Genomic DNA, 10,478 nt, shown 5'->3' with positions numbered 1-10,478 from the left:
TACCAGTAATGGCATCTAACGCAGAAGTATCTTCCACCATATACACTTTTACCAATGTCTATCCTTTCACTAAACTAGAGAAACTGAGTTTTGTATTACTATATTCCCAATATCAATTAGAAATTATAACCGTAATAGATATAATTATCCCTAGCCAATGAATGTCTTTTATGAATAGGTCATGTTTGATAGACAACGAAATCCAACTATACTAAATTTTCTAGAATACAACCCGAATTGAATGATAAAGGGCTCAGTGACATTCCAGAGAAAATCCAGAAGAAAAACACTGCTCATATGCAATGGAATCAGTTGTGACAGAGACAATATAATTTCCATATGTATATAACAGAGCAACAACTGGTAGCAAAATGACGGCATCATATGAATTTTACTGTCGAATTTTCTACTAAAGATAATGGAACAAAATACTAAAAAAAGATAGAACAATGTCTATCATAACCCAACCAAACTATCGATGCTTCTATCTAACATTGTGGTTAGCAAACTTTCTCATATGATAAGGATTACATCTGAAAATGAACTGTTACATATATCTCTGAAATTAAATAAACCCATAGAATATCCAGTAAAGATTATCATAACCTACTAGACTATAACTGCTACTCTCAGATAACTTTACAATTTAAACATTATTCCACTGACCATAACAGTTATCATTAATCTCACATTATTCCATTTACTAATGAAAATCAATTCAGAAGAAATTATGTGTAATACATTCTTTAGATATCATATCCAAAAAAGTCGATTAGTCGAGATTAACCTCTTCTTTAACAGTGACATTGCGTACTCCAAATGATTTAAAAAAAATATTCTGATATCTCTTCTAGAACTGTCTTTACTTACTAACCCATTTTCAGATCTGACCGCACTATTAATCCTTCAACCACTGAATTCTTTGGTTACACACTTGTGAACTTATGCAATATAAATCTTGTGAATTTTATTGTAGAACACAATACTGGTGAAAGGGTGAAGATTGTAAAGCCTCAAATTTTGACTCTCATATATGCACACATATAACATAACATTTATCGACAACATAATGTTATGAACTTCTATTCGTACCTTTATGAGTTTCAACTCATCATAAACAGCATCTTTACTCTGATACTTGAGTATCACTTTCAGTATTATCGAAATTAGCTCGGTTAGATATCATCTTTATCTTAGTAAAATAAATAAATAAATCTCATCAGAGTCGGGAGATATCACACTATCACAGGTTATATAATGACATGTAAAACTAGACTCATATACGCAACGTTCAGTCTGAGAATCAACTAAATCGTAGCTTTGATACTACTAAATGTAACACTCCTAACTTGTATCCTATGCCGGAACAGAATTACAGAACATTATCGAACTTATAATCAAACAAATAGACATTTCGTGTTCATCTTACATTCAAATCAACAACCATTCATAATCAATCATAAAGCCCCTTATATGGGTCCTCGAGGCCTAAATAAAGATTAGAATCAATTCGGGACTAAACCAGAAGCTCGGAGAATTTTTCGCGAAATTACAAAATTTCTCCTAAGTACAAGGGATACACACCAGTGTGGCTAGGCCGTGTGGCTCACACGGCCGTGTCCCAGCCCTTGCTCACACCCGTGAAACTCTCTGACTTAGGTCACACAGCCAAGCCACACGCCTGTATGCTAGGCTGTGTGAACAATTGAATTTGCATTACTTAGGTGTAGGGTCACACGGCCAAGACACACACCCGTGTGCTAGGCCGTGTGTCATACATGGCTAAGACACAAGCCTGTGTCTCTGTCCGTATGGACAAAAATTGGCTATTTTCCAAGCCATATTTCTCACCCAACTTGGTTCCAACCTAAACAACTCACTGTGCATATAAAATGGCATATTTAGACATTCCAAACCAATCAATAACAAGCTTATAGCATCTTATAAGATCACACACAACTATGATACTAATAGGAACCTTAATTGGCTACTTTAAACATGTCAATTTAAACTTCCAAAGTCTATCTAAATGGTCAAACACATAAAGGAGACTTTGTGCCTAAAATTTAACATGCATACCATATCTCAATTTCAACCATTTGGTACACAAAATACCAATTCACAAACAAGACATTCACTTGGCAACCATACCCCACATATCATAAAGTCATTTACACATGTTTATATAACGAAACATAAACCATTTTCAAACCAAATTGAATGCTAAAAACACTACAAGACATGTAAGCTACTATTAGCCAAAATGCCCTATACATGCCATTATAACCAGAATTATAAAACCACAATACCAAAATAGCCGATAGAAAGTGTGATGAAATCACCGCCAACTTCCAACCCGAACGAGCTTCCAACATCTAAATACACAAAGAAATTAACATAAAGTACGCATGTAATGCTTAGTAAGTTCGTAATTCAAAAATAAAGCTTACCACTACAATTTATAATCATAAGCCACTTTAGGCAATCCAACATGTCTTGCCCTTAGTCTAAACAACATTAGCCTCTCAATTTTAATTATCACATAAACTAACAAACCATCTCAAAACATCATAGCATAAGTACACCCTACTTAAATGCATTCACATTTTCAAGCATGTGTCTAAACTTATTTCGATCGTCTAATAATTCATACCTTTCCATGCTTTCATAGCAATTCTAATTGAAGCAATTGACTATCTTTCCTTCTTTCCATACCTGTTTAACCACAATTCAAGTAAGTAAAACAAGGCATATGACAACTCAATCTGGCCCAAAAGCCTAACACATAATCATCAGCCCAGTTAGCCATACCATGAATTCATATGTCATATATGTATATCATTTCTATTTATTTCGCGTACATATTTGTACTAGTTCGTATTGAACTCATATAACCTTGTAACAGCACTGTGTGCGTTGACCCACTTAGACTAATACCAAATAAGCGAATATCTCGCACACTATGTGCCAAAATGTAAATCAATTTACCATTAATAGGTTCCATTTATTAGATAAACAAAAAAAATCGATATTAGTATGAAATTAAAACTTAACCAAATAAGATTTCAGTTCTTTTGATAATTCAAGCAACCTTATCGCAAGATATATTAGCGACGTGGAACCCGGTGCCTAGAGATAAACCGCAGAAAAGGTTGCGCCCAACATTAGTCGAATTAATTGACAGTATTAAATGTGAGCCTAGCTCTAGTTGGATAAACCAACAATATTTGCACCTAGTGCTAGTCGGGTATTCCGATGATAGTAATTGTGAGCCCATCTCTAGTTGGATAAACCAACGATATTTGTACCCCGTGCTAGTCGGGTATACCGACAATAGTAATTGTGAGCCCAGCTCTAGTTGGATAAACAAACGATGTTTGCACCCAATACTAGTCGAGTATACTGACGATAGTAATTGTGAGCCCAGCTTTAGCTGGATGAACCAATGGTAATTGCGCCCAGCGCTAGTCGGATAAACCGGCAGTTGTACAATTATCTACTTCCATAAATTTCTCATTCATTTTCCTTAACATTAATTCCATAATATGCATACATTTTACATTAAGAGCTAATTTAGCATTAATTAATTCGTAATTAAAAATAGAATTAAGTTCGAGTCCACGAACTTACCTCAATTTCGCACAGAGATGACGATTGTTTAATCCACGACTTTATCTTTTCTCCGATTTTGTTCCGAAAGTTACTTTTATTGATCTATATAATCAAATTTAACTCATTTAATCATATTTCTAATTAATTCAATCCAAATTTCATGTTATAAAAAATACTATTTTGCCCCTATACTTTTGACCTTTCTACAAATTAGTGACTAGGCTCGTAAAATGAAATTCATGTAAATTTCTCTACACCCAAGCCTAGCCAATTTTATAGGTGCTCATAGCAGCCAATATAATTCACACATTTAGCATATAAATTTCACATTTCTCACTTTAACCCCTAATTGACAATTTCACAAACAACTATTATGCTTTCATGGCAAGGCCCTAGCCTTTCAACCATTTTGCAAATTAATCCACTCTTTAGCTAGATTAAGTTGCAAGGTTTCCAAAAACATAAAAATCAACAAAAACAAACACCAAATTCACTTACATGCAACGGACTTTGTGGCTGAAAAATTCAAGCTTTCCAAGCTCTTAGTTTGCGGATATTTTTGGTTGAAAAAGAAAGAAGAATATGACCATTTGTTTTTTTATTTTATTTACTTTAACTTTAGTCAACAATTTACTAACCCCTCACCAACTTTAACTATTCATGATTTTACTCCATGTACATCCACTATCTCTTCTAATGGTCTAATTACTCAATAAGAACCTTTACTTTAAAGTTCAATAGTTATTTGACACTTTTAGCTAATAAAACACAACTTTTGCACTTTATGCGATTTAGTCCTATTTCACAAATTGAGCATACAAAAAATAAAATTTCTTAATGAAATTTTTATACCATAATTCTAACATACTATAGACCAAAAAATAATATTAAAATAAATTTTATAACCTCGAATTTGTGATCTTAAAACTACTATTTTGATTTTACCGAAAACGGGTCGTTATAGTTATCGGGAGGTAATAATTGGTTAATTGGTAGCTAATCCACCCTAGAACGCTAATCTGAAGTTAATTACAAACCCTGAAGTGAGTTCCTTATTGTCTTATTGATTTTAGTTGTTCGTTTATTTTTCTTGTTTATTTATTTTAGATATTTTAATTTATCTCATTAATCTATTTTATGATTTTATCGTAATATAGGAATTAATTAATACTGCTTAGACTTATTATTTTAGAAAAGGTTTTTATAGATTTATTCCTTTCACCTTTAGGTATGATCCTCAGAATACTTTCAAGTGTTCATTGTAACTAAATTATATTACAATTTGACTTGTGCACTTACTAACACCTTCGTTTTAATTTCTTATATTTTTGGTGTGTTATTTTACAATTTTTATGTATTACTTTTTATATTGCTTGTTATTTTACTCGTTTATAGGTGGTCATCAAATATCCCTTGCCAACATCAATGGTGGCCTTAGAAATCGCTAAGAATGGCCTCCCTAATAGGATTGGAATCTCTAAGTCCTCGTTAAAATCCAACACTATGAAGTCTATTGCTAGAATAAATTGTCAAACTCTAACTAACACATCCTTAAGGACTCCTTTAGGATGGACTAATGATCGATCAGCTAGCTATAGAGTAATTGATGTTTCTCGGAGGTCCTATTGAACCTTATACCCGGTCCAGTCATTAGACCTGAGCTATAGGATGCTATGAAAATTAACAACACTTTTCACATATAATTTCATCTTTAAACATTCAATTTAAGAATAAAATATTCAGTAATCTAAGAATAACATGATTTACAAATGCAACCAAGCCTTAAACAAGTTTATGAAAGCTCTCAAACCATCCCGGAATCAAATAGGGACTTAATTGAGAACTCAACAATAAGTAAAGAAACTTCAACAAATAAAGGTCACACAGTTGTGTGTCTAGGCCGTGTGATAGACTATGACTGTGTGTGCCTGAGTCACACGACCTTGTCACCAAGCCTTACAACTAACTGAATCTGTGTAGAAGGGTGTCATACGCTCGTGTCGTCGGGTCGTGTAACTAATTGAAGCCGTGTAGACCTAAATGCAAAATTTCAACATAAAGTCACATGACCGTGTTCTTGGACCGTGTAAGCTAGAGTCACACATTCTTGTATCATGAATGTGTAACTCACTGAGGTCGTGTTTACCAGTCACCTACCATTTCATAAAAAGCACACCGTCTTGCCATGTTCCCATGTATGGCACATGGCTGTGCGTTAGATAATGTATAACAAAAGGTACCTTACAAAGAAAGTTACAAACCAATAACTCACATATGTCATAAGTATACATTATACCATTCCTTAGACTTGTTTAAAATGAATTAAAACATACCAAAAATACAACTTATAACACCACCCTAAGTGCTTAACCAATATGCCACAATTGGCACCACATTTCAACAAGACTAAATCAACCATTCACATATAAACATGACATAGCATTCATACTTATTATTCACTAGATCAACATTATACCAAAGTGTAACATCCCTAATTAGGGCCTAGTCAGAAAAGTGGTTTCGAGACTACAAATTTGATGTAAGAAAATTTATTTTTAGTATATTTTTATGGTCTACAATTTCACGGGATAATTTCGTGAAACTTTCATTCGAAATTTTTGACGTTTGGACACTCAATTTGGTCAAAAGGACCAAATTATAAAAAGTGCAAAAGTTGGATTCTACATGTTAAAGGTGTCCAATTGTTATGAGTTTTTAAATTGGAGGTCCTTAAATGGTATTAGACCATTGCATAATTTTTGGACAAGAATAGACATGAAATGGGTGAAATAGAATATTTTTAAGTTAGGGGCATTTTGGTCTTTTGATAATTAAAATAATAAAAAGGGAAAATAATCCAAATTCATGCCCATCTTCTTCATCCAGCCGAAAATACCATGGAAGCCATGGCTAGGGTTTGGTTCAAGCTTCCAAGCTCATTTGTAAGTGATCCCGAGCCCCGTTTTTAATGTTCTTTAAGTTTTTGAAGTCCTGATAACTTGATTTACCTATTTCTACCATTATCTTGAGCCAGGGTTTATGTTTAAAAATTTACCCATGAGTGACATGCTGGTATTTTGAGGTTTAATGGTAGATTATGCATGTTTATGGTTAGAGGAATGACTTTTACTAGGTGATTCTCGATGAAAACGTCAGAAATGATTGTTTTGTAAAAGTTATAAAATTGGTCATAAAAGGGTGATTTAGTGAAAATTAGAGGCTTCTTTAGCTATGAAAATGATTCGAATAGGCTTAAAATGCAACAAAATTGAATAAAAATCATTTTACGAGCCTAGAGGCAAAAGTGTAAATATGACAAAGTTCAAGGGCAAAAACATAATTTTTCCATATTATGATTTTTGGGTAACAACAAATAATGTGACTAATATTTAAGCTAAATGTGATATTTTAGATCAAGGAAAAAGAGATTCGAGCTTAAAATAGGAAGGTACGAGATTATGGACTAAAATGGAATAATTAGTCGTGCTTGGATTCGAGGTAAGCTCGTATGGTAATAATAATTCAATATCTTGCTTGAATTGTAATTATCTATTATTATGGCATAAAATGTATGATTTAATATATTAGAAAAATTTATGGATGATGAATATGATGTGGAAAATGTGATGAATGTTAAATTACTATTACATGAGTTGTGTGAATTGCTACACGGTTGTACCCGACGAGATTTCGACAAGTAAGTTGTGTGTAAGTAATTCAATAATACGTAATCATTATGTGTTTAATGTTTTACATTGTATGATACATGTATGTATGACTTAATGAAATTGGCTTGGGTTGATTCAATGAAAGTTTGGCGATAGCCTTGTATCTCGGAAGCCCCGGGTGACTGAATGATTACTTAGGACTTGGATATCATGACATTGTGATTAATGATATTTGTACCTATGTAAGACCATGTCTGGGACATGGCATCGGCGATGATATGTGTGCTAGTATAAGACCATGTCTGGGACATGGCATCGGCACTGACATGAAACCTTGTATAAGACCATATCCGGGATATGGCAATGATATATAGATCCATGTAAGACCATGTATGGGACATGGCTTTGGTATTCAAATTGGTGTATGATAATTCCAAGTGCCCTTTAGTACTCAGGGTGGTTCAACGGGCAATTCAAGATTTTTGGGTTAAGAGGTGGAATAATATGATTAAGAATGTATGGTATAGGTATGTACACTAAGCTTATGCTTATTGAGACCTCGAAATGTCAGGACCTTGTTGAGCTAAGATGTATGATTTATGATTATACATTTTGTTGCAATACCATGCTAGCTTACATTGTGAAATTGAACATGGAATCATGTATGGTGAGTTCATGATTAGTTGAAAAGGAACTTATGGTACTTATCATTATATTGCAATAAAACAGTTTTGGACAGCAGTCATTGTGGAAATTTGAAAAATCACCAAAAATGGTGGAAGTCGAATTAGAGGCTGAATAATATATGAAATTAAATATTATTGACTCTAGTTTCATATAAAAAAAACTATGTAAGCAAAGGAATTTCATATTATGAGATATTTGAAATTTTGTAAGACAGAATAAGAATGAATTTGGATTCCCCTGTTCCGACTTGGGAAAATCACTAGAAATTTAAAAAAATAATTATGGTTTGGAATTCATATGATTAAGTCCTTAATAAGTTTATTTTTAAAAGAAATAGACAAGAACAGTATCTGAATCCCGTACTGAAAGATAAATAAATTTTAATGAAGAAAGGTCGAAGCTGTCAAATAGCAAAATAGGGGATACTTTAAAGAATAAAATGTACTTATTGACTAGACCAAAAATTATGAAACTTTTATGGTAAGAAGATATGTGAGTTTAGTTTCAAGAAAAATTTTCAGATCTTAATTTGGAGCTCCGTAGCTCCAGATATAAATAATTTGGTAACTATGACTTGAGAAGACATCATGACCAGAATATAAATATAAGTGCAATTATGGTTGTATTATCTTAAGAAGCATGTTAGCTTGTTGCTTATTTTTTTCATATGGACTTACTAAGCATAAAGCTAACTCCCTCCTTTTCATTTCTTTAGTGTTTGCAGGTTAGCTCGGGGTTGGAGATCGTCGGAGGCAGCGTCAGTATCAAGTCATCAACTTAGTGAAGCTGACATCTATGTTAAGCGTTTTCAAGTGAGTGGCATGTATAGAGACTTAGTTTTTATGATAGATGTTGTTATGAATAGCCAAATGTATTGGCTTATAATGATTTATTGTATATAGCCAGGAGAGGTGGCTTATAATGATTGTGGCTTGTAAGCCAAATTATCCATGCGGTGTGCTCATGCTTTATGATGTGATTATGTTTGTCTGTTATGAATAGGTAATGTATGGCACATGTACATGATGAATGCTTTAGGACCATTCGGCGTTGTCATGGCTATGGAATAAACGCATAAATTGGCATTAAGTTGTTGATGATTGAACATGGATATTTAAAGAATAAGTAGAGATTAATTATTGGGTAATATGTTATGGTTGGTTGTTAAAAACGTGTTTTAGTGAGGGATGCTAAATCATTAATTGATGCTATAATATGTGTCTTTAAAGTGGTTAAGTTTGTGAAAAATTAAGGCAACAAAATGGCTTGAAAAATAGCCTGAGTATTGGCGACACAGGTTGAGACACGACTGTGTCTCAGCCGTGTGAGGGATACGGCCTGGGGACACGACCTAGGGACATGGTCATGTACCCAGGGAGTGTGGAGTCTGTAGCATTTTCGTGAGAATTTAATTCGTCACACGACCTAGCACACGGGCGTTTGGCTTGGCCGTGTGGTCTAATTTGCTTACTGATGTCATAGTCAGAGAGTTACACGGCCTAAGGACACGGGCGTGTCCGGGGCACACGGGCGTGTTCCTGTGTCCACACGGGCGTGTGACCGGGTTTCATGGTAAATTTTTCCAAGTTTTCTCGAAACTTCTAAAGTGTTCGATGTAGTCCCTAACTACTTTCAAAGTACGTTTAGGGCCTCATAGGCCCGTTCAAGGGACATCATGCATATGTATGAATGTTTTTACAGAGAATGAAATTTTATGCCTCGGATTTGCATGCTTGTTTACGATTATGTCTGATAATGCCTTATACCATGTTCCAGCCTCAGATACGGGGTAAGGGGTGTTATATTTTGTGGTATCAGAGCTACGATTTAGTCGATTCTCAGACTAACCTAGCGAGAATGAGAGTTTAGCTATACATGCCACCAATCAGTAACAGTGTGATGTCTCCTGACGCAAATAAGAACCATCTTGTTTGGACAGAGGTCCTCTCCAACCGAGCTACACTGACCATGTTAAATGCAATACTAAGGTATTCAGGTAAAGCACAGTCATGATAAGCCTGAACTTAGAGAGTATGAGTGACAGTTTATGATATGTATGTGATGACAGGTGAGATGAAAGTTATGTTGTGATGAATACCTATGCTTAATTGATGTTCACATGATGATGTACACTTGGCTTATTTGATTAAGTGGATGTGGTAAATAGAAATTCATAAAAGTATGAATAAAGGGTTCATAATAGCATGATGTTAGCAAAATGTTACAGCTCCAATTGGACATTGAATTTTGATGGATTGCATTGAATTCACAAAAAGGGGTATAACGATGTAAAATGGGATTTAGCCCGAACGGGTAATCCCGAGTTGAATTCTCTCGAGTAAATGTGATGGAAAGGATTTAGCCTAGATGGGTAATCCTAAAATGAGCTTATCAAGCTTATGTTTCAACTAGGATTTAGCCTGAACTAGTAATCCGATAAAGCCCTTAGAGTATATGGTACAACTAGAATTTAGCATGGATTGGTAATTCTACTATGTGAGATGTGACTCG

The sequence above is a fragment of the Gossypium hirsutum genome, chromosome A02 (assembly GCF_007990345.1).
Source record: "Gossypium hirsutum isolate 1008001.06 chromosome A02, Gossypium_hirsutum_v2.1, whole genome shotgun sequence".
NCBI classification, from domain to species: domain Eukaryota; kingdom Viridiplantae; phylum Streptophyta; class Magnoliopsida; order Malvales; family Malvaceae; genus Gossypium; species Gossypium hirsutum.
Note: the sequence above shows the minus strand (reverse complement) of the source record.